General features: G+C 34.9%; 1 long non-coding RNA gene across 2 annotated transcripts in view; it reads left to right on the top strand.

Annotated features, from left to right (window-relative positions):
• Nucleotides 1–27285, top strand: part of LOC137637478 (uncharacterized) — a 70150-nt gene that overhangs the window by 39939 nt on the left and 2926 nt on the right. For both annotated transcript variants that reach the window (XR_011043648.1, XR_011043649.1), the window contains 4 exons: nt 3528–3615; nt 10738–10858; nt 14369–14504; nt 21638–21686. This is a non-coding gene — a long non-coding RNA (uncharacterized lncRNA). The remainder of the gene's footprint in view (nt 1–3527; nt 3616–10737; nt 10859–14368; nt 14505–21637; nt 21687–27285) is intronic.

The following is a 27285-nucleotide window of genomic DNA, read 5'->3' as shown; positions in this document are numbered from 1 at the left end:
TATTCGAATGGGATGAATTATATATATATGTATATATATATATATATATATATGAGAGAGAGAGAGAGAGAGAGAGAGAGAGAGAGAGAGAGAGAAGTATTTAGTACCAATTGACTTGCCTACAATTTCGTTTGTACATACGTTGAATTTAGAAATATTCGTAATTCAATCTAACTGGGCTAGAGAGAGAGAGAGAGAGAGGAGAGAGAGGAGAGAGAGAGAGAGAGAGAGGGTTTATGTATGTCTATTACTCGTGCACACACACGTAAACACGTTTACAAGATGTGTGTATATTTAAAAAAGTACTTTGAATGTTAAATTGTATGTAATCTGATGTTTATTATCGTTGGCTACCTCCAGTGATGTTTGTGTGTGCGTATGTGTGCGTATGTATGCGTGAGCATGACATAGGCCTAGTAATAGATGTGTCTATCGCGAAAAATAAATAGGCCTAATCATTTTGGTTTGCTTACATTTCCTGTCTCTGTTACTGTTTTATGAATGTGCTGTTGACAACTTGTAGAGAGAGAGAGAGAGAGAGAGAGAGAGAGAGAGGCTCTCTCCCATTCTTACATGATTCAGCAATTTTTACCTCTGAAGCGTATATATAGATCAATTTACTTATGTAATATAATATGTATTTTAGGCTGAAATTTATTATCAATTTCCTTATGTAATAAATTGTATTTTAGGCCGAAATGTATTTGAGTGGTTCATATATTGAGGACGTATATTGTAGCATATATTCATAGGGAACAAAAAGGCATTTAGTAGTTCAGTCGATACTTTAACCTCTGAAAGTTAATTAATCCTGGCTTTTCCCAATATTTACTTAATTACTTAATTGTTAAATCCTCGCGAACATAGTACTTATAAGTAGTTATAAGTACTTATTTACTTATAGATAGAAATGCTTCAATAATGTCAAACTTTTTCATTATTTCGAATATTATTCTTAAGAAAACTGACAGATAATACAGGAAATTAACTAGATATTGTATATTTAATTTTTTATCACTTCAAAGAAATATAATTTGTATTAATAATAAAATATATAAGTTTTATTAAAATTAAGGTAAACTTATAAGTATTGGTAAGAAGTTTTATATATTTAGATATGCAATTTCTCACTTAAAAATGTTATCTTTATATTTATAGGAAAGAAATGATTTACTTGTTTGATATATATTATTATTCGTTTCGCAAATATACGTATTGACTTATCCTATGCTGGACTCTTAGAGGTGGCATATTTTGTCCCACTTGGCTTTAGTAAACGAAGTATATTTCTATTTAAAGGAAGCTGGAATAGATTATAATTGAATATATTCTTAATCTATACATTAGTTGAAATATAACACTTATCTGGATGACGTATGAAATCAACTTTTTCTTTTGTTTCATTTGGTTTACAACAGTTAGGCTGTGGTCATCATTTAACTTGTAAATATAAAGTTCATTAGATTCAGAAAAGGCTCGGATATTAAGAGTTTTATATGCTTATTTAATCCCTCCTATGGAGGCCAGGCTGTCTATCGAAGGAAGCCTAATGTACGTTGGTTTGGAACTACCCTTTTCCTGTGACAAGTCAGGGACAGTATAGTTAATGACCCTACTAAGACAGACTAGGCAAGACACAACTCTCTCTCTCTCTCTCTCTCTCTCTCTCTCTCTCTCTCTCCTCTCTCTCTCTCTCCGAGACACAGCCCTTGTTAGAAGTTTTGGAACAAGATGTGGTAATATTAGGTCAGGGGGTAGCTCTGTAATTTCGTGTCGTATCCTGAGACAGGCTAGGCAAGACACAACTCTCTCTCTCTCTCTCTCTCTCTCTCTCTCTCTCTCTCTCTCTCTCTGAGACACAGCCCTTGTTAGAAGTTTTGGAACAAGATGTGGTAATATTAGGTCAGGGGGGTAACTCGGTAATTTCGTGTCAAAAACAGAATTTTGGACCCTTTGCATATTAGCGGCCAGTTACTCCTGTGTGTATAAGAAAATGGACACCAATTAACCTAACCCCCCTAACCTAACCTAACCTAACCTACAAGCCATGTCCTTACTTGCCTAACGGGGGCTAACATCCCTCTGCGATTGCCCTTACACTGCCGTATTCTAAGAAAGTCATCGTACATACAGGTGGCCACTGTTATACATACAACCTCATATTTTAAGATGATAAAACTGTGTTCAGTTGTTTATTTGCACATTTTGTAGTACAGTGTAGCTACTACAATGTTACAATTCCCCACTCTTAAATGTCTACTGTACTATGGTTACAAGTCCTTCAAATGCAGTTCTAGATTGTTTTATGTGACTCGGAAAACATGTTAGAATTGCAAAATATACTAGTTGTGAAGCGTATAGTCAGAAAGTTTTCTATTTTCAATGAATAATCATCACATGAATGATTTAATATACATTACAATACTATTTAGGTATATAAACACTACAATGGAGAGAGATATATGGCTGATAATTCTTTCAATATCTGCTGGAATAGCTTTTAGCAAGTTGCACCCACTTTTGTATATTAACCCTTTTACCCCCAAAGGATGTACTGATACGTTTCACAAAACTCATCCCTTTACCCCCAAGAGAATGAGACCAACCTGACCTCTCTATGACGAAAATTAAGGCCGTTAGAGCAATTTAAAAAAAGATATATACTGCAAAATGTGCTTGAAAAAAAATAACCCCTGGGGGTTAAGGGTTGGAAAGTTCCAAATAGCCCGGGGGTAAAAGGGTTAAGCGGATAACATTTATTTGAATTCCTTGAATACGCTATGATAAAAAATCTTATGCTGTTGATTAAAATAACCTTTTAAACTAGTATACCCAGCACTCTTGGAATGTATGTTTTAAACTTAATAGTACTTCTGTAAGCTGCTTTTGATTGTCTTGCTTGTGTGGTCAATTAGCCTATGTTATTGCTTATACCATTGCTATTCCTAAAATACTTTTCTTTTTTACAGGAGATCTAGATATTAATCTCTGGTACCGTCATTCAATTAGTATTTACTTATTTATTTCAAAACCTTGGTCTTCAACTGTCATGGATAGAGTTCTCTTGCTTGAGGGTACACTCGGGCACACTATTCTATTTTATTTTGATTCTTTTGGTTTTTTGAAGGTTATTTAGCGTATATGTGAAATCTATTTTAATATTGCCACTGTTTTTAAGGTATTTACTTTTAATTGTAGTTTATTTATTTCCTTATTTCCTTTCCTAACTGGGCTATTTTTCCATGTGTACCTTCCAGTTTCTTTCTACCTAAGCTGTCTAGCTTTTTTGACTTGACCTGTCTCCTCTTTTCAGTTTTTCGGATACTGGTCCTTTGACCATACCTTTATAGAAGCCACATGAAACTAAATAGACAATTCTAATTTTTTCTGGATAGGGTATTTAGACATTCTGTTTTGCCTAAGATCAATTTTAAATGTTGAAATTAATATTTGTTCATTTATTTTTAATTATGCAAATTTATATTTCCTTAGATGATGAATTAATAGAAATATCTTTTTCATTCCAGATGAAAACATAAGAGACAGAAAAAGAGGAACTGGAAGAATATGTCTGACTCCTTTGTTACTCATTGGACTTGTATTCAGATACTAAAGGTAAGAATGACTTGAATTTCAAAGTATCTTAGAATAGTTAATGTGTAGGCTTAAGTTTCTTTTATTTCTTGCTGTATATTTCTTCAAGTTACACCCACTTTTGTATATTAACCCTTTTACCCCTAAAGGACATACTGGTATGTTTCACAAAACTCATTCCTTTACCCCCATGGACGTACTGGTACGTCCTTGCAAAAACCTGCCATTTACATTTTTTATTTTGCAAATTTTGATAATTTTTTTGAAAAACTTCAGGCATTTTCCAAGAGAATGAGACCAACCTGACCTCTCTATGACAAAAATTAAGGCTGTTAGAGCAATTTAAAAAAAGATATACAGTACTGCAAAATGTGCTTGAAAAAAAAAATAACCCCTGGGGGTCAAGGGTTGGAAAGTTCCAAATAGCCCTTAGTGTTATCAGGTGTATGAGTACAGAAGAGAATATGTAAAGAATATGCCAGACTATTCAGTGTGTGTGTGTGTAGGGAAAAGGGAAAATGAACCGTAACTAGAGAGAAGGATCCAAAGTAGTACTGTCTGGCCAGTCAAAAGACCCCATAACACACTAGCGGTAGTATCTCAACGGGTGGCGGGTGCCCTTGATGTGCTGTTTCTTGCTAGGGTTGATGATCATGGTGTTGCCAACGTAAACAATGTAACAGGGTAATTCTCTGAGGTGGTTGCCCATAAGGCGTTGAAAGGTGGCATCTTATTTTGAAGGCCAAAACAGCCATGATTAAAAGTATGTCCCTGTTGGGGTGATTATTGCCATCTTTTCTACATCCTATTTTGCATCCGGGACTTGGTAATATTATACAGTACCCTTTTAGGAGATTGATATTCAAGAATATTCTTGCTGTTTGAGCTGGTAAGTTATGTCAGTAACCTCAGATACAGGGTACCTGTCTGTTACTGTTTGAGCGTTAAGTCACCGCAGGAATGCCTTGTTCTGTCTCCTTTACAGACCCTGTGGAGGGGAGATGCCCAGTGGCTGATAGCTTTCTGGCAGATTCCTGCCTGCTCCATGTCATTGAATAATTGCCCTTCTGGCTAGTTTGTCTGGACCCAGCCATCTGAAGCATGCTTCAACTGGGGGTCCTTCTGTAACAATATGACTTGGTGTGGGTTTTCATAGAGCTGTGGGGTCCTGCTGGGGGTTGTCCTTGAATACTTTGGGAAAATCCTGAAGGGGCTAAGATATTTGTGGTTCCTGCAGGGAGCTTTTTGCTGCCCTTGGAGGGATGGGGGCTACAGGGGTATTTCTCTGAACGAGTTGCTGCCTCGACACATCTACCGTACCAGCATGTCTTTTATTATCTGAAAATCTGTTGAGTAATGCGAAGATGAGTTCACTACTGATGAAGTGTCCACATGCAGTGATGAATTTCCAGCTGTATGTTTTCCCATGGAACTCTACCATATTTCTGGTTCCATTTGTCTTTATTGAGGCGCCATGTTTTGGTAGACATATGTAGGGTGTTGGGCTCGGTTCAGTCAATGGTTTAGGTTGGCTGGAACAAATGATTTGCCTTCGCCCATATCAACTAGGAATTCCGTCTTGTACATCTCATCAATGCTGTTCTAAAATGTAATGTCTTTTTCATTTGCTGAAAGGCAACGGAAGGCAGTCTTGTTTGTAAGATTTTCAATGATCAATCTATTCTGAAGATGTGTTTTATTTCTTTTATTCTACCATGTTTTGAGTATTGTTCTCCTGTCTGGTCGTTGGCTGCTGATTCCCATCTTAATTTGTCGAACAGGAATTTACGGTCTATTAGATTTCTTATTCCTGATCTAGATATTAATCTTTGGTACCATCATTCAATTAGTTTATGCAAGTTGCATAAGATTTTTCATAATTCAGACTATTCTTTACACTCGGATATTCCCAGACCGTACCCTCCTGTTCGTAACACTAGGTATGCAGTTGATTCTAATAGTCATGCCTTCTCCATCATAAGGCTCAGTACTACATAGTATTGTAGAAGTTTTATTCCAGCTACGACCAAGTTGTGGAATGATCTTCCTAATTGGGTAGTTGAATCAGTAGAACTTCAAAAGTTCAAATTTACAGCAAATGTTTCTGTTGAACAGGCTGACATAAGTCTCTTTTTATAGTTTTCATATGAAAGATATGTTTTAATATTGTTACTGTTTTCATATAGTTTGTTTATTTCCTTATTTCTCTTCCTCGCTGGGATATTTTTCCTGTTGGAGCCCTTGGGCTTATAGCATCCTGCTTATCCAAGAAGGGTTGTAGCTTAGCTAGTAATAATGATAATTATAGTACCTGTATTTTGTAAGTCGTTTTCATGCTGACCATAGCGGGCTCATGTTTTGGTGACGAGCTTATCACTGTTAGACGCTGGGTAACTAATCTAACTGTGTCATTAAATGAGACATTGCATTCAGTGTGAAATGAGATGGCCGTATGATTCAACACAAGGTAGAATATAGGGGGATATTTCCCTAATCTGCTAGCCTAGCGTATCACTGCTTTTCACTTAGGCAGGTTGAGTCCGGCTGTGTTGTACTCCTACTCGTCGCTTCACCTTGCCCAAAACTATTTTTGATTCTGTTCATATTTCCGTCTCTCAAATCTGGTTTCTCACAACGTGCTACTGTATACACATTCTACTTATTGTTTTCATTCAAATTATGATTCATTTTGTTTTTCTCCTTTTTATGTTCCCAATCTTGTTGCAGGCAGGGTTCCACTGCTCATTAAATGATAGACCGAAACACACCTTTCATCACTAACTTTCACAAATGTACTCAATATGCTTAACTCATCTTCCTACTTATATACTTTTCCATCTTTAGGACTATCCATAATCACTTTTAACTTGACATATATCACTCCATCAAATACAGTACATGTGCCACACTCTTCACTTTATAATCTACTTCAGGTCCTTCCACCACAATCATAGCTTCATTCTTCATTATGTTTTAGGACTACTGTATCCATAATCACTTTTAATTTCACATATATCACTCCATCAAATACAGTACATGTGCCACACTCTTCACTTTATAATCTACTTCAGGTCCATCCACCACAATCATAGCTTCATTCTTCATTATGTTATATCCAGATTCAAACGCCACCAAATCTCCCTAACGCCCGTCTTGCTATCGTTGTTCCCTGGTAATTTCGCATCCTCCAAAGCTTTACAAATACAGAAAGTTCCTCGACTTACAGACTTAATAGGTTCCAAGCAGCTGTTTGTAATTCAAATGTTGTTAGATTTTGGCGTAGGGTAGGCTTAACCTGACTCCCATGCCTATAATTTCCAGCTACAAAAGTCATGTCAGCAACTTCAGATACAGGGTGCCTTGTGCTGTCTCCTTTACAGACCCTGTGGAGGGGAGATGCCCAGTGGCTGATAGCTTTCTGGCAGATTCCTGGCTGCTTCATGCCCTTCAATAAATACCAGGATTGGAAATGTTTTTATTATGTTATTTCTTGATCTTATTATAGTATAAAAACACTTGATACATCACATCATCTGACATTCATTTCAATTGGATTTGTGTTCGTATCTGAATAGTTGTAAGTTAAATGGTTGTAAGTTGTGGACCTTTTGTATACAAGTCCCATTCCTTTCATTCATTCTTGTCCATTCATTGCAATATTTCACTCTATATTCTCTCTATGTTCGTTATTATTATTATTACTAGCAAAGCTACAACCTTGGTTGGAAAAGCATGATGCTATAAGCACAAGGTCCCCAACAGGAAAAATATCCCAGTGAGGAAAGGAAATAAAGAAATAAACTATAGGAGAAGTAGTGAATGCAGAATATCAAATATCTTGATATCTAATATTTATATAGATCTCATTTGTAAACTATGAAGGGAGACTTATGTAAGCCTGATCAATATAAAAAAACTTTCACTGCAAATTGAACTGAGGTTTAGCCAACCCATTTGCTCTTGGATTATAAGGAATTGTTGACATGCTGAAGTATGCATTCTTGCAACATATTCTCAAATGATTTTCCCAAAAACTCTGCACCATTATAGGTAAATATTTTCATTGGGTTGTGCACAAACTGGCTTTTGATAATAGCCATGAACTGAATCGAACTTCATAAACACTTTCATCCTGTGCACGCTATATATAAATACTGTACTAATACAATATACATTGGAAACCTGTTTTTCACAGTCCCTCTCATTCACCTCTCTTTAATCAATACGCATCAAAAACTTCCATCCGTCTTTCACACAGGTACAATTAGACTATATTATATCATGGACTATGACCTGGTGTAAACGCACCCCTTTTTTGTAAGTCTTGACAATACTGCTTTGGAAAATGACATGGTCTCTGATAGATACGGTAGTAGTGTTTTCACTCAAAGCTGTTTTAAACTACCAGCCTTAACATCTCTAAATCATCTTTCTGACCAAGCGATTGTCTTTCTAATGACACACCATATACTATATACATTCTACTACATACTTTTGTCTTTCCAGCAATGTACTGTTTACATTCTACTTCACGATAATCTTTCCAACAACATACTATACACATTCTACTTCTTGATCGTCTTATCAACAACATTCTTTATACATTCTGCTTCTCATTTTTATTCAAATTATGACTCAACTTAATTTTCTCAACTTCTTATATTAGCATTTTCATTGTTAGAATTGACTGGACATTAAATGATCACCCGAAACATACCTTTCATCATGAACATTCACAAGTATTACAGTACTAGTCCTCCCTTACCTATCACCTTCCTGTATACTTCTCCTTCATCTTTTCCTTGGCACGTCCACAGTCACCTGTAACAGCCCTCTTTGGTCTTCCACATTTATCATTCAGTCCGATTCTAGCGCCATAAGCTTCGTTTTATAATCTACTTTAGACTCGTCTACATAAAACATATCTTGATTATTCCCTTTTATACCCAGATTCCTACTCCCCCAGCTTCTTACTTGCCATGCAATGATTGTGTCCTGTTTATTTCATAATCTGTATAGCATATGCTTAAGCTTCATATAACTAATTTTCTTTTAAGATTCCTATTCTTAACTTGCAAGTGCAGTAAGTGCTTATATACTCGCCCAGCCTTACTTCAATAATTTCTTAAACTTGATGCAATATCATTCTGTCTGTATTCAGAAATTTATGCCCCAATAATACATCATACTTATCATTCACTTCAGATCTTTGCCGACTGTACCATGCTGTATGTAGTACTTGGTATGCAGCTAGTTCCAATAGTCTTGCCTCTTCCATCTTAAGGTTCAATACTATTCAGGAAGTTTTATTCCAGCTGTAACCAGATTGTGGAATAATCTCCAGAAGTTCAAATTTGCAGGAAATAATTGTTTTTACTGATCGTAAGGTATTTCTCCATTCGTACTCTTACTGAGTAACATAGTTGAGGTTTATAACCTAATAGGCTTGTGTGTGTTATGCAATGGTTGTAGATGTTGATATTCAGGATAATGGGAACATTCTAAGGGTTCAAAGGATCTAGTTAATGGATAGCATTAGCTGAAGAAAGTAGAGTGCAAGTTCTATGGTAGCCTATCTGGAAAATGCTGTACCATACAAAAGGATTCTCTCTGGAAAGTATCCAGAAGGTAAATGTACTAAATTGTTAATCTCAGGCAATATTAAGCTAAAAGAATTAGGGTAGAGATGCAAATGTTTATAGGGGATATGTTTTCTCAATTCTCTCTAAAAGGTTAGTGAATGATCAGCTTAGCATTCACCTATTATATGGGTCCTTATCTTCTTCTGTCGTGTTTTTGATAAAGTCAAAAGTAGTTATGAGTGCCTTCGCATCTTGGCAAAGTGTTTGTTGTACATTTTATGGTTATGATGCTCAGTTTCAAGGTCTTCTTTTAGGTAAATAGTGCATACGCTTTTCCAGTGTCATCAATCACTTAAAGTAACTCAAGTCAAGCTACCCTTCACCTCTAAACTTTCTTTTTTACCTATTAAGCCAGTAGCACCAGTATCCCTTCGACTTTGGGCTTGTTTGGCTTATATTGCAATCGCTGTAAACAGGATTGTATGATGTCATTATTAAGCATGGCCTTTGGATTTTCCTGCTGGGTCCATAAATGGTATTTGCATAATAGTTTTATCATGATGCTGAACTCCTAGGTTAAAATGCTGAGGGGTTTAGCACATGTAAGCCGGTTAAGTATTGAAATAATTCATTCTATTTAGATTAGTTAGAGTTTGATTTTCCCGATACTAGGCAGGATGCCAAGTAATCTGTCTCTAATGTTATGACTTGTGCAATTTCCCCAAGATTTCTTATACTTCAGAGGGGTTTAGAACATGAAAGCTTATTAAGTATTGAAATAATTCAATCTATTTAAACTAGTGTATGTTTTCTTCTGATTTTTCCATTTTCTAATTAATGCTAAATATTCTCTCTCTAATGTCACTTGCCTTGTACAATTTCTGCCAGATTTCATATAATTCTGTCATATGAAATGAAGAATGAATAAATCAAATTAATGATAAATAATTAAGGATGAAAAATGCTTGTTTTTTTTTTGGTACAGAATTCTCTATCTATAACTAATGAATGTAGTACGGGTGTTTATTGAACATTTAAAAAAAAAGTTCTTTAATCATGCAAATGTATTTGTAGTGTTTTTTAAGTCTTGCATAGATTATTCTTCAATATACATAATCATTTCCTATGCTTATTGATGCAAAGGGGCTCGGTTAGATTTCGCCAGTTGTATCTATTTTCAGCTTTTAAATCAATACTTCTTCATTCATTATCTCTTACTTCACGCCTCATAGTCTTTAGCCATGTAGGCCTGGGTCTTCCAACTGTACTAGTGCCTTGTGAAACCCAGCTGAACATTGGTGAACTAATCTCTCTTGGAGAATGCAAAGAGCATGCCCAAACCATTTCCATCTACCTCCAGTTTCTTTCTACCTAAGCTGTCTAACTTCTTTGACTTGAACTGTCTCCTCTTTTCAGTTCTTCGCATACTGGTCTTTTGACCATACCTTTATAGTAGCCACATGAAACTAAATGGACAATTCTAATTATTTTGGGGGTATTTAGACATCCTGTTTTGCCTAGGATCATTTATTTTTAATAATGCAAATTTACATTTCCTTAGATGGTGGATACAAGGAAGGGAAGTAAGAGATGACGATGGATTAAAAAATCAAGAAAATTTGTAGTTGGACTGGCATACAAAGACCTTTGTTCCCCTGTGGACAAATATTCAGATGTTAAAGGTAAGAATGACTTTGATTTAAAATATCATAGAATAGTTGATTTATAGGCTTAAGTTTCTTTTATTTCTGCTTTATATTTCTTAACTAATATATATAAAGTTCTCATATACACTCAGTTTTCCTTTCTGACAAACAAGGTGTTAACTACTGTACCGTAATTGTTCAGGGGCTACTCTCCTCTTGGTAAGGGTAGAAGAGACTTTAGCTTTGGTAAGCAGCTCTTCTAGTAGAAGGACACTCATTCACTGGTCTCGGGTAGTGCCATAGCCTCTGTACCCATGGTCTTCCACTGTCTTGGGTTAGAGATCTATTGTTAGAGGGTTCAATCGGGCAGGGCACACTATTTTATCTTATTTTCCTTCCTCTGGTTAAAGGTTTTATAATTCATATAAAGATTTATTCTAATGTTGGTACTGTTCTTAAAAGACTTTATTTATTTCCCTACCTCACTGGGCTATTTTCCCTGTTGGAGCCCTTGGGCTTATAGCATCCTGCTTTTCTAACTAGTGTTGTAGCTTAGCAAGTAATAATAATAATAGTAATAATAATAAAAATAGTAATAATAATGATGATGATAATAATAATAAACATCACTTACAGTATTGTAATATACAGCAGATTTACAAATTGAACTTTCTCATTGTGTATGACCAAAAATATCATCCACAGTCCTCCACATTCCAATTGTGCCATTCATTGAAAAAGCTTTTACATTCACACAGGATATAACATTATACAGCAAATTACAAGGCTTCTAGCAAATCTTCTCTTTACATCCCTTTCCATATAAAAGTAGGAGTACATTTCTCGTTACAATTTTGCGGGTCATATATGTTTGGTATAACTAATTTCTTCCACATCTTCCAATGATTACAATTCCTTCATTCTTCCGTGAAAAATTAGCATTACAAAGCCACTCACTCTGAATTCTTTTAGCCATCTTATGCTCTTTCATCAATAATTCATTTTCCACATCCATTCCTGTATCATTCTTTCTCAAAAAAGAATGTGACATTTACTCATCTCTCAGAACAACAAAATTATGCTTATCCTTTTTCATATCCCATATATTTACTTTCGACTTCATTCCCTCCCAAGTAGCTATATGACCCAGTCCAGGTTCATGTATTTTCAAACAATACTTGCTCCTCTTTTTGGAACATCCGACTCCAAGCTACATCACGTATCGGACTAGCATTCACCAAGGAAATCTTCAAATCTGTCTAGTCAATCCACATTAGAAATGAAGACAACTCGAACACACTAAATGTAATCCACTAATTTTTGTTCACGCTTTCAGATTTATACGCAAGGTTACTTTTCCAGAATGTACTCTTACCCCACTCTCATACAGCTATCAAAATCTTTCAAAAAAGCATCACTGTTTGCATTGCTTTTAATTCTTCCAGATACTGTACCTATTAATGTTCATGATACTGAATTGTTTTTGTTTTGTAAATAGATCTCTTATTACTTTGATGCTCTGATTCATTCGTACTTTGAATAGAACCATAGAAAGACCATCCTTAACCATTTCTTTTACACCTTACAAAACATAATCAAGTCTTGAAATGCTGCCCCTTCACATTGCTTATCATCATCGGCCCTTTGGGAGAAAATAATAGGGTCAACGTTCTCCACCACCATTATCATCATCATCGTCATCATTATTATTATTATTATTATTATTATTATTATTTCTAGCTAAGCTACAACCCTAGTTGAAAAAACAGGATGCTTCAAGCCCAAGGGCTTCAACGGTGAAAACTAGCCAGTGAGGAAAGGAAATAAACTATGAAAAGAAGTCAAATAATTTAAATAGAATATTTTTAGAACATTAACAACATTAAAACAAAAAAATGTTTTAAACACAATAACAACATTAAAATAGATCTTACATATATAAACTATACTAAGAGATTTATGTCAGTCTGTTCAACATGAGAACATTTGCCTCGAGTTTGAAAAGTTCCACCGATTCAACTATACCTGATTAGGAAGATCATTCCACAACTTGGTCATAACTGGATTAAAACTTGTAGAATACTGTGTAGTATCGAGCCTCATGATGGAGAAGGCCTATTAGAATTATATAGGTCATATGTATTTGCTTTGTCCTGAAAATTCTTCTTCTTCACCTAATCATGCACATGTAAAGCCTTTCACCTCACTTTCAGCATCCTTAGCACTCCATTCACTAACTGCATATGCCCTACAATTAATTTGTTCATTATCATATCCATATCAATAAAACTCTTCTTGGATATTCAAAGATCGTTGAAAGACAGCTGGTGTTTAGCTGGTCCTTAACAGGTTTTTAAATTGAATGTGCTTTTCAGCTGCTATAAATGTTATTGGTGTACTCTTCTTCCGAGTCATATTAAATCCAGCTTCATGAACACTCTCATCCCCAATGTACTAAATAGTACAGTACACAAACGCACTCGTGTACAACACACATTTGAAATCTCTTTTATTACGAGTATAGTCATCTCATAACCCTTTCTATTAGTTCTTTATTAAAGATACTCCTATAGGTATAGGCCATTAAAGTTATGATGCCAGGTAATTGACAATCAATTATTCTTTAATTTATTCATTCACTGCCCCTCAATCTCTTTCTTGTAACAGGCTGTGGAAAGTGACAGGATCTGATAGATAATGGTGTTTTTGTCCATAGCTGTTTTAAACTGGCAGTTTTAATGTTCATAAGTCCTCATCTCCCAGACTTAATAATCATCATTCCAACAACATACTCTATAGATTCTTTTCATTTAGCTTAACTCAATTTAGTTTTCTCAATGTCTTGTATTTCCATTTGTTCCTATTACTGGTAAAATTCTTTATGCTTTATTGGGGTTATCTCGATGCATTTCTGTTACTGCCAGATTGGAGAATTACCGTGGGCCTGGCAGCCTTGTGGTCGCACCATGAGCATCAGTGTGTTGATGCTAGCGGCTGTGTGCTCACAGCCATACAAGGCTGCTGGGTCCACAATAATTCTTCAATTATGTCGTAACAACTGTGCGTTGGAGCTAACCCCAAGAAATGATTCCGTATAGCTAGGAAAATAGAAATTATTTTTTAAATTTGTAGTTTTCATTGCTGAATTTGATAAACTGAATCATACCTTTCATCATATACGTTCGCAAACATAATATTACTCGTCACTCCTAACCTATCACCTTCCTGTATACTGTACTTTATCATGCTTTGCTTGGCACATCCATATTCACGTATAAACCCTTTCTTTGGTCTTCCTCATGTATCATTCAGGCAAATTCATGTGCCTCATTATTATTATTATTATTATTATTATTATTGAAAATCCTATTTTCATAATCATATTTAATTAGAGAGTACTGTATTTAGACATCATTAATTGTCCAGCATTTAGTTTTACATACCAGGAGGAATTTTACCATTCAACACTACTGTATTTCATTTTTAATTATGCTGATTTAAATTTCTTTTCAAAATGAATAAAAATATCTATATTTTTAATTTCAGGTGAGATAGCCGGGTTGAAGCTCTCATTCGAGTCCCCACTTGCGCTCCCACTGGGGAATGGCACAGTGGGCTAGTGTCTGGGTGGTGTAAGCCCAGCCCAACCGAGATAGTGCAGAGCTTCATGGTTTCAACCAAGGTAAGAATGAATGAATTTATTAATCAGCTGATCGATAGATTTATGCAGTTGAAAGGCTAAGGCTATTATTGGAACATAAATTGGTACAGTCAGATTTTAAAAGGAGTGGTTTGAAACTATTATAATGTATGAAAAATATTAAAATCACAATTAAATGTCCTTAGAATGTAATGGGTAATTTGTTTGGTCCTTTGTGTTCTGCTGTACTATGTATTTGAAAAGTTCAATGATTCCGGGTCAAAACAAATGTTTATGTCGGTATTCAGGCTGAAAAGTATGAATTACCGTAATATTGGGCACTGTGTAGATAGATGATCAGGGATGGATCACAATCTTCAAATATATATATTTTTTGTTTCCTAACATAATCATTTTTAAAAAAAAAACTTCTACTTTGTTGTGGTGGCCTGGTTGTAGCATCCTTGATTTAAGTCCCGCTCAAATTCCTTGGTCGGTGCAACCTCACCATCCATGTGAACTCAGGATAGGGGTGTTTGGGGGACTCTTACAGGTCTACCCATTGAGTCATCAGCAGCCATTGGCTGTCTCTCCTTGGCCCTAGCTTGGATGGAGAGGGGGCTTGGGCGCTGATCATATGCAATATGGTCAGTATCCAGGGCATTATTGTGCTTGATAGGGCAATGGCACTATGATGCACAGATTTACACATTCTAGTTGCATCATATATTGGGACTACTGGAACATTCACTTCTTCATCCGTACATTCTTCACATGCAGGATATACCAACCCACAACAAACTACACACCTTCCCGTAATTGCTCTTGTATTCTCATAACGTACCTTTCCAAAATGTATTCTCATTACGTACCTTTCCTTTTGGGAGTTGGAATTAGTTTATCATAACAATCGTTAATCATGTATACCATTGGAGGTAACTCGTATTTCTTAAACACCTTCCAATGATGATATTTCTGCACTTCCCCATATGTACAGGATAAGCTTTACAAATTTCCTCATTCTGCTTAAAAGTCTGCATACTTTCATGAACCATGTTATCCTCTGCCATCAATAATGCATGTCTCTCATCCATTCCTAAAACCACAGGTGTGTTTCATTTACAATCTGGCCATCCTTCTAAAGTGAATTACTTCAACATTGCAAAGCTGTGTCTTGTTTTGTCTTCTATTTAATGTCCTCTCTGACACCAGTACGCTCATGGAAATTAGTATAAACTATATTTCCATTGGTCTGATGAATTATGTACTTTTTCAAACCATTGAACCTGGCAACTTCTGTAATCTGGGATGAGTTATAGACTAAAGTCTTTTGAAAAGGGTCTTAGATATTTCAAATCCTACTTTACAGTAGCATTGAATTTCCCATGAAATATCGTTTGTTTTTCTATAAGAAAGGAAAAGATATTAACAACTCTTTCTTGATTTGTGCATAATTTAGTGATTTTGTAAAGGATTGCACAGCTTGTGCTATAGGTTTTATCATTTTCTAGTGCACAAACTACAGTGGGAAAAAAGAGTAACAAGTTTATCAACATTGCAATACTTTTATTATTATTAGCTAAACTACAACCCTAGTTGGAAAAGCAAGATGCTATTAGCACATGGGCTCCAACAGGGAAAAATATCCTAGTGAGGAAAGGAAATAAATAAATGATTTAAGAATTAATGAAAAATTTGAATAAACTTTTAAAAATCATTAACATTAAAACAGATATTCCATATATAGAGTATAAAAAGACATATTAGTCTATTCAACATAAAAACATTTGCTGCAAGTTTGAACTTTTGAATTTTCACAGATTTAACTACCCAATTAGAACAAGAGCTTCACTTAGTAATTTTTTCAGTTCCTGGAAGCACTTAGCTTGTGCTTCACTCCGCTGAAAGGCAACGTCTTGCTTTAATACATTTCTTATTGGCTTATTTATATCATGACAAATTAGTACTATACTTAGCCCAATCTTAGACACTAATTTTTGTTCTGTGGATAGGGAAAATTGGCAATGGTCTTTGCTTTCATTTTGTCTGGTTTCAATAGATTTTGCTTTGTTTTTGTCTGTTTTTAATAGCCTTTGCTTTCATTTTGTCTGGTTTCAATAGATTTTGCTTTGTTTTTGTCTGTTTTTAATAGCCTTTGCTTTCATTTTGTCTGGTTTCAATAGATTTTGCTTTGTTTTTGTCTGTTTTTAATAGCCTTTGCTTTCATTTTGTCTGGTTTCAATAGATTTTGCTTTGTTTTTGTCTGTTTTCAATAGCCTTTGCTTTCATTTTGTCTGGTTTCAATAGATTTTGCTTTTTATGTCTGTTTTCAATAGCCTTTGCCTTCTTTTTGTCTGGTTTCAATAACCTTTGCTTTCTTTTTGTCTAGTTCCAATAGCATTTCCTTTCTTTTTGTATGGTTTCAATCACTCAGAAGTTAGCACTTGTTATACTCAACCTAGATTGACTCCAGCTTTAATTTATTTGAATTTAACCATTGCTGTTTTGCAGTACAGTACTAGACATTTTTAACCTTTTGTTAATCATTGCTTCCATGAATCAGAATATCATTCAATTTAACCGTTACACCAAACCTTTATCAAACATTTCATGTATTGACCTCGGACATAGTTATAGGGTGTGGCCTTCTCCAAAACTTAGTCGTGAATACCAGTATTTCCTAAAATATATATCAAAAGGCCAAAGTCTAGACTCTAGGTGAATCCTCATCCAGTGGAAGATGCCAAAAACTTTTTTGAGCATCAAGAACTGTAAAAAGATTTGGATTTGATAACCTTGTTGACGCTTCTTTAAAAAATAAGTATACAGTAAAGGATAAGGATGTCTCTTCAAAACCGTATTATCCTTTTCTACTCTACACTATTTACCAACTCTGGAGAACCACTTGCCTCTGGTATTTTTCTCTTTTCTCCATTCCTTTTTGTTCAACCTAGAGTCCAGATCTAGATTGAAGGAGTTTGGTGCTTTTTTAACTGGGTGTACAACTGGGCCAGTGCCTGGATATTTATGTCTTAAGAAGAAGATACCATCAATGCAACTAAATCTTTCAATAAAACTCAGATTATTCAGAAAACACCATTTATGCTTTATTTAGGTTTTTCTAAACACACAAGTGTTATGAATTTAGGGACTATAAAAGTTCAGTTATCATCCGCAACATTAAACACCAGTTTATACTTGAAATTATCATAAATATCTTCAATTCATATTTTGTTAATTGGAAGTATTTTACTATTGGTGAAGGACCTGGTAATAGCCATAAGACTTCTTTACCTCATCTAGTCAAAGATCCTCTTGGGTAGCATGCTAACTTCATCACCTTCATCCACTAATACATTGAATTGCATCATATACTCGGGAAACTGAGGCTTGACCAAGTCTATGTGCTATAAATGAATAATTTGTCAGCATATTTGCACATGTCACAGGGTAATATACACAAAGCAGTAAGATAAAAGTACAGTACAGCATGGTTGAACACAAGAATGCAGAGTGTACACCATGACATGCAAATTTTGGCCAAGGATTGCACACTTTCTGTTGTGGTCCTCAAAACAAATATTGGTGGCATGACATGGAGGAGCTGTAATAATAAGACTGTACATACACATGTAGATAATAGAAATCAAAACATCACCACTAAGTCATAGAGAGTTATGAATATCAGCATAAGTTTATCAGAGCGGAATAGGAATACTTCCAAGCACATGATCCTGCACTATTAGTCTCGACGATCCTCAGATTTGGAAGATTGTTCTACCCATCCCTGCATACAACTTTGCCGTGTGAATTTAGTTGCCGCTTTCACAGGGATGTCCACAGAATCTTAAAAGGATTGCGGTGCCCCCATTTGTAACATTCTTGGTCTGCCTCTGGAAAAACCCACCGTCCAAAGGGATGTCTATAGCAACGTAATTTGCTACTACAGTATTGATTTCTTGGCATTTACCCGAGAGAAACTCTTCTTTCTTGGCTTGGTTTTGTGTCCTATACTGTACTGCGTGAAATTGTTGCTGGAATATTGTTTGTTTGATAGCAGCATTGAACTTTTCTCGTGCCTTTCACTGAATGCTGGAATCTAAATTTGTTTAATTTGATGGAGCAGTATTCAACATTTTCTTTTGCTTTTCACTAACTTCATGGGCTCAGCATTGATTAATTACATCTTCAGATGATAAATTACCTTGTCTTATTAGTGGAATCTTGTTTGATTTAATAGCTGCATTGAATTTTTTCTTATACTCTTCACTAACTTCGTAAGTTGAGCATTGATTGATAACCTCTTTAATAGATACATCACCCTGTCGTATTAGTCTGCCTCTTAGATTTTCATCTGTTATTCCACAAATGATCTTGCCCCTCAATAACTCATCATAAAATTGGCCATTGCTTTCTTTAAACCCCTTACTTTTATTTTACCTTTTCATTTTCCTCATCTTATGTTTATTTAGGTTAGATACAGTGCCACATCACACCTTGAGACACTAAGGACATTTCCGCGCCGAACACCCTGTTTAATATTAGCCGCAACTGTAGTTGACGACAAAACCTAATCGAGCACAAAGTCAGGCTTAATTTGGCAGTGCATATGTCTTTCTATTCTGTTAGGAAATTATTTTTTATAGGTGTTATAAAAGGGAGAATATATACATTATAACAGCATATTTGTATTCAGGAAATAAACATAATTTCTTGGGTAGCATGAACTTTATGGAAAATAAATCCATTCACATTCTTTTGACTTTATGATATTACGTGTTACAGAATGATAACTTGATAAGGTGCCCCTTACATTTCCTCCATACTTGTGTTAGACTTTTCTGCAGCCATATATCTTGTGTATATCACTTATAAGTGACCTTTGCTCAATACACTATAAGGATATGGTTACGAAGATTGAAGCAATCTTTGCCCGTATCAAACAGGAGAACCGGTGTTTGTGTTTATGGTGATATCTTGAATATGTATGGTACTACCTGACTGCTCAGTGTTCAGGTATGCTCCAAGTATAGGTAGTAGATTGGCCAGAGCACCAGCCACCTGTTGAGATACTACCGCTAGAGAGTTATGGAGTCCTTTGACTGTTCAGACAGTACTACATTGGATCCTTCTCTCTGGTTACAGTTCATTATCCCTTAGACTACACATACACCGAATAGGCTGAGCTATTCTTACGTATCCTCCTCTGTCCTCATGCACCTGACAACACTGAGATTACTAAACAATTTTTATTCACCCAAGGGGTTAACTACTGCACTGTAATTGTTCAGTGTCTACTTTCCACTTGGTGAGGGTCGAAGAGACTCTTTAGCTATGGCAAGCAGCTCTTCTAGGAAAAGGCCACTCCAAAATCAAACCATTGTTCTCTAGTTTTGGCTAGTGCCATAGCCTCTGTACCATGGTCTTCCACTGTCTTGGTTTAGAGTTCTCATGCTTGAGGGAACACTCAGGCACACTATTCTCTCTTGTTTCTCTTCCTCTTGGTTTGTTAAAGTTTTCATAGTTTATATAGGAATATTTATTTTAATACTGTTGATGTTCTTAAAATATTTGATTTTTCCTTGTTTCCTTTCCTCACTGGGCTATATTCCCGATTGGAGCCCCTGGGCTTATAGCATTCTGCTTTTCCAACGTGGGTTGTAGCTTAGCAAGTAATATTAATAATAATAATAATAATAATAAGAATAATAACAACATTCACTATCAAAGATAGGACAACTGTTTATGTGAAATTCATGGTGTAGTGATTCTTTGGATATTGTTAAAGTAGACTTTATTATTATTATTATTATTATTATTATTATTATTATTAGCTAAGCGAATGTCCAAATTGAAAAAGCAGAATGCTATAAGCTCCAAAGGGAAAACCGCCCTGTGAGGAAAGGAAGTAATGAAATAAATGAATTGTATATGAGAAGTAATAAATAAAATAAATGAAATATTTCATGAGTGAAAAGTGACCATACCAACTTCACGATACATATCAGTGGCACAATAATTAAGCTATGCTGGCAAGGAGATGTTTCATAAGATGTACCTATTTAGAAGGATAGTTTCTTGTAGTGTCTGCAACCTCCCCATCCTTGTGAGCTAAGGATTTGGGTTTTGGGTGAACTTATTAACCTTCCGATTCATCAGAAACCATTGCCTGTCCCTCCATGGTCCTAGCTTGAGAGGGAGGGCCTTGGGTGCTGATCATATGTGTATATATGGTCATTCTCTAGGTCATTGTCATTGTTCCTAACCTCTGCCATTTATGAGTTGCCTTTAAACATATCAAAAGGACTGTGAATATGAATGTCAGGGCAAGTATTCAACTGTACAGTACCTGTTTCCATTTCCTTCTATCTTGCTGTCAACCATTTGGCTATTACTTCATAAGGCAATTGTATGGTTTACTTATTGTTGCAAATTTGCACTGAATGCCCTCCTAGGGCACATTGCCGTCCCTTGTGGCTTAAATAAATAAATCAGGTCTAATGTCTGCATCAGAAGCAAACAAATTTTTGCAGACTGTGGGCATAAGGTTTGTGTCTGAAGACTAAGTTTCAGATATTATCTTTTTTTTTTGGGGGGGGGGGGGAATTTGGGAAATGTGTTATGTATGGTTTGGGGAGAAACTGCTCAAGGAGATTGATGACTTGATGATGTACATAGTTTTGTTAAGGCATTTTCGTTAACTGGGTCTTGATTATCGTTATCATAGCATAGTTTAGACGTGTTATTGAGTTGCTTGGTTTAGACTGAGTTAGATTTGTCTTACGTTATAAATATGTATGTGTGTATACTGTATATACATGGTATATGTATGTATATATATTTTGCTGTATGTTTGTATGTATGTATGTACAGTATATATCATCATCCTCATCTCCTACGCCTATTGACGCAAAGGGCCTCAGTTAGATTTTGCCAGTCGTCTCTATCTTGAGCTTTTGATTCAATACTTCTCCACTCTTCATCTTCCACTGTGTGTGAGTGTGTGTGTGTAGTCAAACTTGTTTTTGCAATGCTATAGTTGCCATTTCACCTATGCCATATCTTGCATATTAAATACTGCAAGTATGATACAAATTAATGTGACGAGACTATTCTGACTGCCATGGTGATCAAAAGTGAATAGGATTTTAATCCACAAACATCTTTTCTTTCAGCAGGCAGGAGATATTCCTGGGAAGCCAGACATCACAAATATCAGCCAATGTAAGTACACAATTTTAATTTTTTGTGTTTTATCTGTAGATTTTATCAGCGGCATATACTACTACTTAGTGTCACAGAACATATTCTCTTGCTTGAGGGTACACTTGGGCACACCATTCTATCTTGTTTCTCTTCCTCCCGTTATATTGAAGTTATTATCCTCTTGTTATTTTCAAGTTTTTACTGTTTATATGTGAGAGATTTATTTTGATGATGTTATTGTTCTTAAACTTCTCTTGTAGTTTATCTTGATTTCCTTTCCTCACTGGGCTATTTTCCATGTTGGAGCCCTTGGGCTTAGAGCATTGTTGTGTCATAAACTCTTATGCTTTTATTGTAAGGATCAAGTTTGCATTATTTGTACTCAGTTCTCTCTCCTTTTTGGCTGACTGTTTGCAATATATCTCATTTATACGGTTTCTCTTCACCCTCACTCTATTCTTGCTTATTATCTCTTGTTCTTCTCCCTAATCTTAGCCTTTCGTCTTTATCTTAGCATTTCCCTATCTATCGAAGTCTGCTGGTGGGAATATTGTCTCACATTTCCCCCCCCCCCATTGAAGTGGTTTGAGATTGAGTACCTCGTCTCAAGTTTCTTCTTCAGACCAAGAACGATAGGAGATAACTAATTCCTTTTTAACAACGAATGGATGGAAATTTAAGACAAATTATTCATATGATCAATATTTGAAGACAAGATTATTATTATTATTGTTATTATTATTATTATTTTGTTGTGTGTCGTTTACTTAATTGTTTAGAATTACCTCTCTCTCTCTCTCTCTCTCTCTCTCTCTCTCTCTCTCTCTCTCTCTCTCTCTCTCTCTCTCTCTCTATATATATATATATATATATATATATATATATATATATATATATATATATATATATATATATATATATATATAAATAAATTTATAATGCCTTTAATTCTTTGAACAAAACATGATTTGCCTAAAATTTATTTACAAATATTTTTTTTATTTTACTTGCATTTCAGGTGTTAAATAACGATTCAGTTTTTTTGTTGGTGCTAATTGAATTCTTGAATAAATGTACCCGTTGCCAAGGGCCTGTCCGGTTTGGGAAAAAGAATCTTGAGTGTCAGAATAGATGACTTTTCATGTGGTTATTACTTCGTTGTTTCCAGTCAGTTTTGTTATAGATATTTCTGTTATATGATTTTGAGAATTAATTCTTTACTATCTGTTTTTCTCCTTGCTCATTACTAGGGTAGAAGAGAGACTTTAGCTATGGTAAGCAGCTCTTCTAGGAGAAGGACACTCCAAAATCAAACCATTATTCTCTAGTCTTGGGTAGTGTCATAGGCTGTGTATCATGGTCTCCCACTGTCTTGGGTTAGAGTTCTCTTGCTTGAGGGTACACTATTCTATCTTACTTCTCTTTTTCTTCAAGTTTATATAGTTTATATATGAAAGATCAATTTTAATGTTGTTACTGTTCTGAAAATATTTTCATTTTAATTTTTCATTACTTCTCTTGTAGGTTATTTATTTCCTTTTTCCTTTTCTCACTGGGCTATTTTACCCTGTTGGAGTCCTTAGGCTTATAGCATTCTGCTTTTCCAATTATGGTTGTAGCTTAACCAGTATGCTGTTATGACTAAACTATTCCTAGTTGCTTAAATTTTCCATACAATTTTGTCGTATATGTTAATAAACCTGGCTAATAACGAGAGAGAGAGAGAGAGAGAGAGAGAGAGAGAGAGAGAGAGAGAGAGAGAGAGAGAGAGAGAGAGAGAGAGAATATTTGTCAAGGTCGCTGAAATATACGAGAGAACCTTCGTTGTGATAAACAATACTCTACAAATCTTATTATGTATGCTATACTTAATTATACATTATCTTTATTGGTTACATTTAATCTTGAATAACATGTATTTCCATCTAATGAGATTAACAGGTCGGATTTTAAGAATAAAACAACGTTTTAAGACACACAAAAAGGCCAACGGCCTAAAGCTTCCTCCTGTCAGCTAGAGGTAATGACGTCGTAGTTTTTTTGTTTCGTTTTTTCGTTATATTACGCTTAATGAGCTAATAATGATAATGATAGTAATACCACGGATAATATTAATTGTGATCATGAGTTTTGTTATAGTAATAGTAGAAAAAGGCCGAAAATATTGCATTTAAGCTAACCAATTTAAAAAAGGCCAAATTTAGGTATCTAGCGCGAAAAAAGCCAAGTTTAAGTTTTTGCGCCCGAAAAAGGCCAACTTGGCAACCCTGGATCATCTAATGTTTACGTTTTCGAGAAATCAATTCACTATCGTAAAATCGGCCATAATTCTTATATGCAAGCTTTTTAATATACTTTATTCAAAGCAGCGTTGTATATAATTATTGCGTGTGCTTATACTTTAATAAATATGCCGGTATAATATAAATTAAGTTGATTAATGAGTAAAATTAGCGGACATTTCGTCCGAAGCTGGGTTGTTGGCGATCGTCAACCCATATCTATTTGGCTTCTATTATACCGGCTTTATGCCTTCAATATTCTGAATTAGGCTTATATATATGGATTCCTGCCATGACAAAACCTATTTTAGGAAGGAGAAATATGAAAATTGATGCCGATTTCATTTAAAATGATGATTCGAAGTTTCGAGGCGAAGCTGTGAGGCATAACCCTTATAACGGCGCAGAGATAGCAGATCTGCCCAAAACAGTATAGGAAAATAGTACTTAATAGTACTTGTGAAAACTCCTGCTTCAGAATCAAATATTTTTCATCATATTGAATTAGTTATTTTAAGTATTCGAGAGGAATACATTAACCTGTTTTATCAAAAGGGTAATAATATAATATGATTATTACTTACAGAATAATAGCATTGGTTCAAGCTTTAATTACCATTAAATGTATTGGTATTATTATTATTATTACTGTATTATTATTGTTATCATTATTATTATTATTATTATTATTATTATTATTATTATTATTGTTTGTGTTATTGTTATTATTACTAGCCAAGCTAGAGCCCTTTATATATATAAGTAAATAATATATATATATATATATATTATATATATATATATTATATATATATATATATATATATATATAATTCTCAAATCGTGATGATTCCTCTAAAACTCATTTCCATTTAGAAATTTACATTAATTGTGTTTTCATATCGCAATCAGTTTTTTTAGATGCATTTTCTTCCCACTTAGTAATTTGCCATCATGTTGAGTCGAATAATATTTTTCATTACTCAAGGAGTTTATTTATTTCCATATTTTAGTTCATTTCCTTACTGGGCTATTTTCCCTCTTGGAATCCTTGGGATTATAGCATCCTGTTTTTCCAACTAGAGTTGTAGCTTAGCTAGTAATGATAATAATAATAATAATAATAATAATAATAATAATAATAATAATAAATAGTAATAATAAACCTTTCCACAATTTTACCACTTTAATAAGCTTTCATACCAAACACAATGTTTTAGATTCACACACACACACACACATATATATATATATATATATATATATATATATATATATATATATATATATATATATATATATATATATATATATATATATATATATATACACGTTTTAGTTTAGGAAGTTACTTCCCTTTGCTTCTTCAATAATATGAAAATATCCGTCATCCCCTATCTTTTTCTTTGAGAATTTCCTCGTCTTTTCTGATACCTGATCGTGCTCCGGTTCAGAAGGGGGGGGGGGGTGATTCGAGCTAATTTGGGATGTTGGCTGGGTCCCGGAGGGGGAGGTGTTGCACACGTGTGTTAATTGCTTTTGAAGAGAAGAAAGATGAGGGAAATGTTTTTTATTATTATTATTATTATTATTATTATTATTATTATTATTATTATTATCATCCAATGTACGTCCTTTAATGGAATATCCAAATTATACCTTGCCTGGTGAATGTCACACTGGGGTTTGGTTCCTGCTCAAACTCGTTAGTTCCTATGGTAGCTGCAATCTCTCCTTGTGAGTTAAGAAGGGGTTGGGGTTCAGGGGAGCCTATAGGTCTACCTGCTGAGCCATCAGCAGCCATTGCCTGGCCCTCCTTGGTCCTAGCATGGGTTGAGAAGGGCTTGAGCCGATCATATGCAATATGGTCAGTCTCTAGGGTATTGTCCTGCTTAATAGGACAATGTCACTGTCCCTTGCCTCTGCCATTCATAAGAGGCCTTTAAACCTTATGGGGTCTAACTGGAAAAGCAGCTCAATTTAAAAAGGAAATAATAGAAGAAATGAATAGAATATGATTGAAAAATAATGAAAAAATATACAGATTACCAACAACTACACATGAGGCCGTAAAAGTGTCAATATTACAGCATTTGATAAAGAGTATTTTAAGTATGCTACTTAAATTCTAAGTAAATCTATTACTTATGAATTTAGGTTGATGAGTTTGCGTTTCTGGGCACCCATACTAGGTTGGTTTGCTTTGAACTATCAGACAAAAATCTCCTACTATCACCAGTCTGAAGTTGGCCAATGTGGCGAAGAAAACAGGCCAAAGGCCAGACATCACTAAGGACATGTCTGAGGCCTTTGTCCTGCATTGGAGTAGAAACGGCTGCATTTGCTTTTATTTTGAACATATCACAGAATTCTTTATTTTATTAATCGAGCATTTTCGTAATCTGTTATATTGAAGTTTTATTTGAACCAAATTATTATAAAACTGGTTCTGTGACTTCGTATTGTCAAACCTTTTAATTCGAAATTCCTGTGGTCTCCCTACATACAGTTGTAGGGCCCCTCAGAATCATATTTCGCCAGCAATCACCTAGAACGATAAATATTCACCGAGAGAGAGAGAGAGAGAGAGAGAGAGAGAGAGAGAGAGAGAGAGAGAGAGAGAGAGAGAGAGAGAGAGAGAGAGAAAATTCATGTTCACCTCGAGTCTAGTCTTATGGTTCTGTCTTGTTTCTCTTCCTCTTGTTTTGTTCAAGTTCTATAATTTATATAGGAGGTATTTATTTTAATGTTGTTACTCTTCTTAGAGATTTAATTTTTCCTTGTTTCCTTTCCTCACTAGGCTATTTTCCCTGTTGTAGCCCCTGGGCTTATAGCATCCTGCTTTTCCAACTAGGGTTGTAGCTTAGCATTTAATAATAATAATGATAATAATAATAATAATAATAATAATAAACTTTGTTTAATTCAAATGAATGATGTTGGCAGTTATTCTCATTGAGAGTTTAGTAAGTAGGAACTTTGAGACACGTCTCTCTCTCTCTCTCAAGTCTATATGCCTATGTTAATCCAACAGTAGGTCTGACTGGTCTGCTCATCGTACAGGTGATGGTGAATTCTCGTTGTTGATCGATATTTACCATTTTGGGTTTGATATTTTTAGCTATCAGGAGTCATATAGTTTACTGAAGGAAGTGATTTCGAGTTTATGGGATGTAGGGTTATTTCTCTTTCTTCCCTATCGGTTGATTATCAAAATGTCCTTAGATGCCAGAAAGGTGAAAATGCATTGACTGATTTTTAATATTGTGCATGAAACGTAATTCAGTTTTTGTTCCTCTTGTTTTATTTTTCTGGCATCGGAACTGGTCTACACA

Source organism: Palaemon carinicauda, unplaced genomic scaffold (assembly GCF_036898095.1).
Source record: "Palaemon carinicauda isolate YSFRI2023 unplaced genomic scaffold, ASM3689809v2 scaffold778, whole genome shotgun sequence".
Taxonomy (NCBI): Eukaryota; Metazoa; Arthropoda; class Malacostraca; order Decapoda; family Palaemonidae; genus Palaemon; species Palaemon carinicauda.
This window is presented reverse-complemented; position numbering and strand designations above follow the sequence as displayed.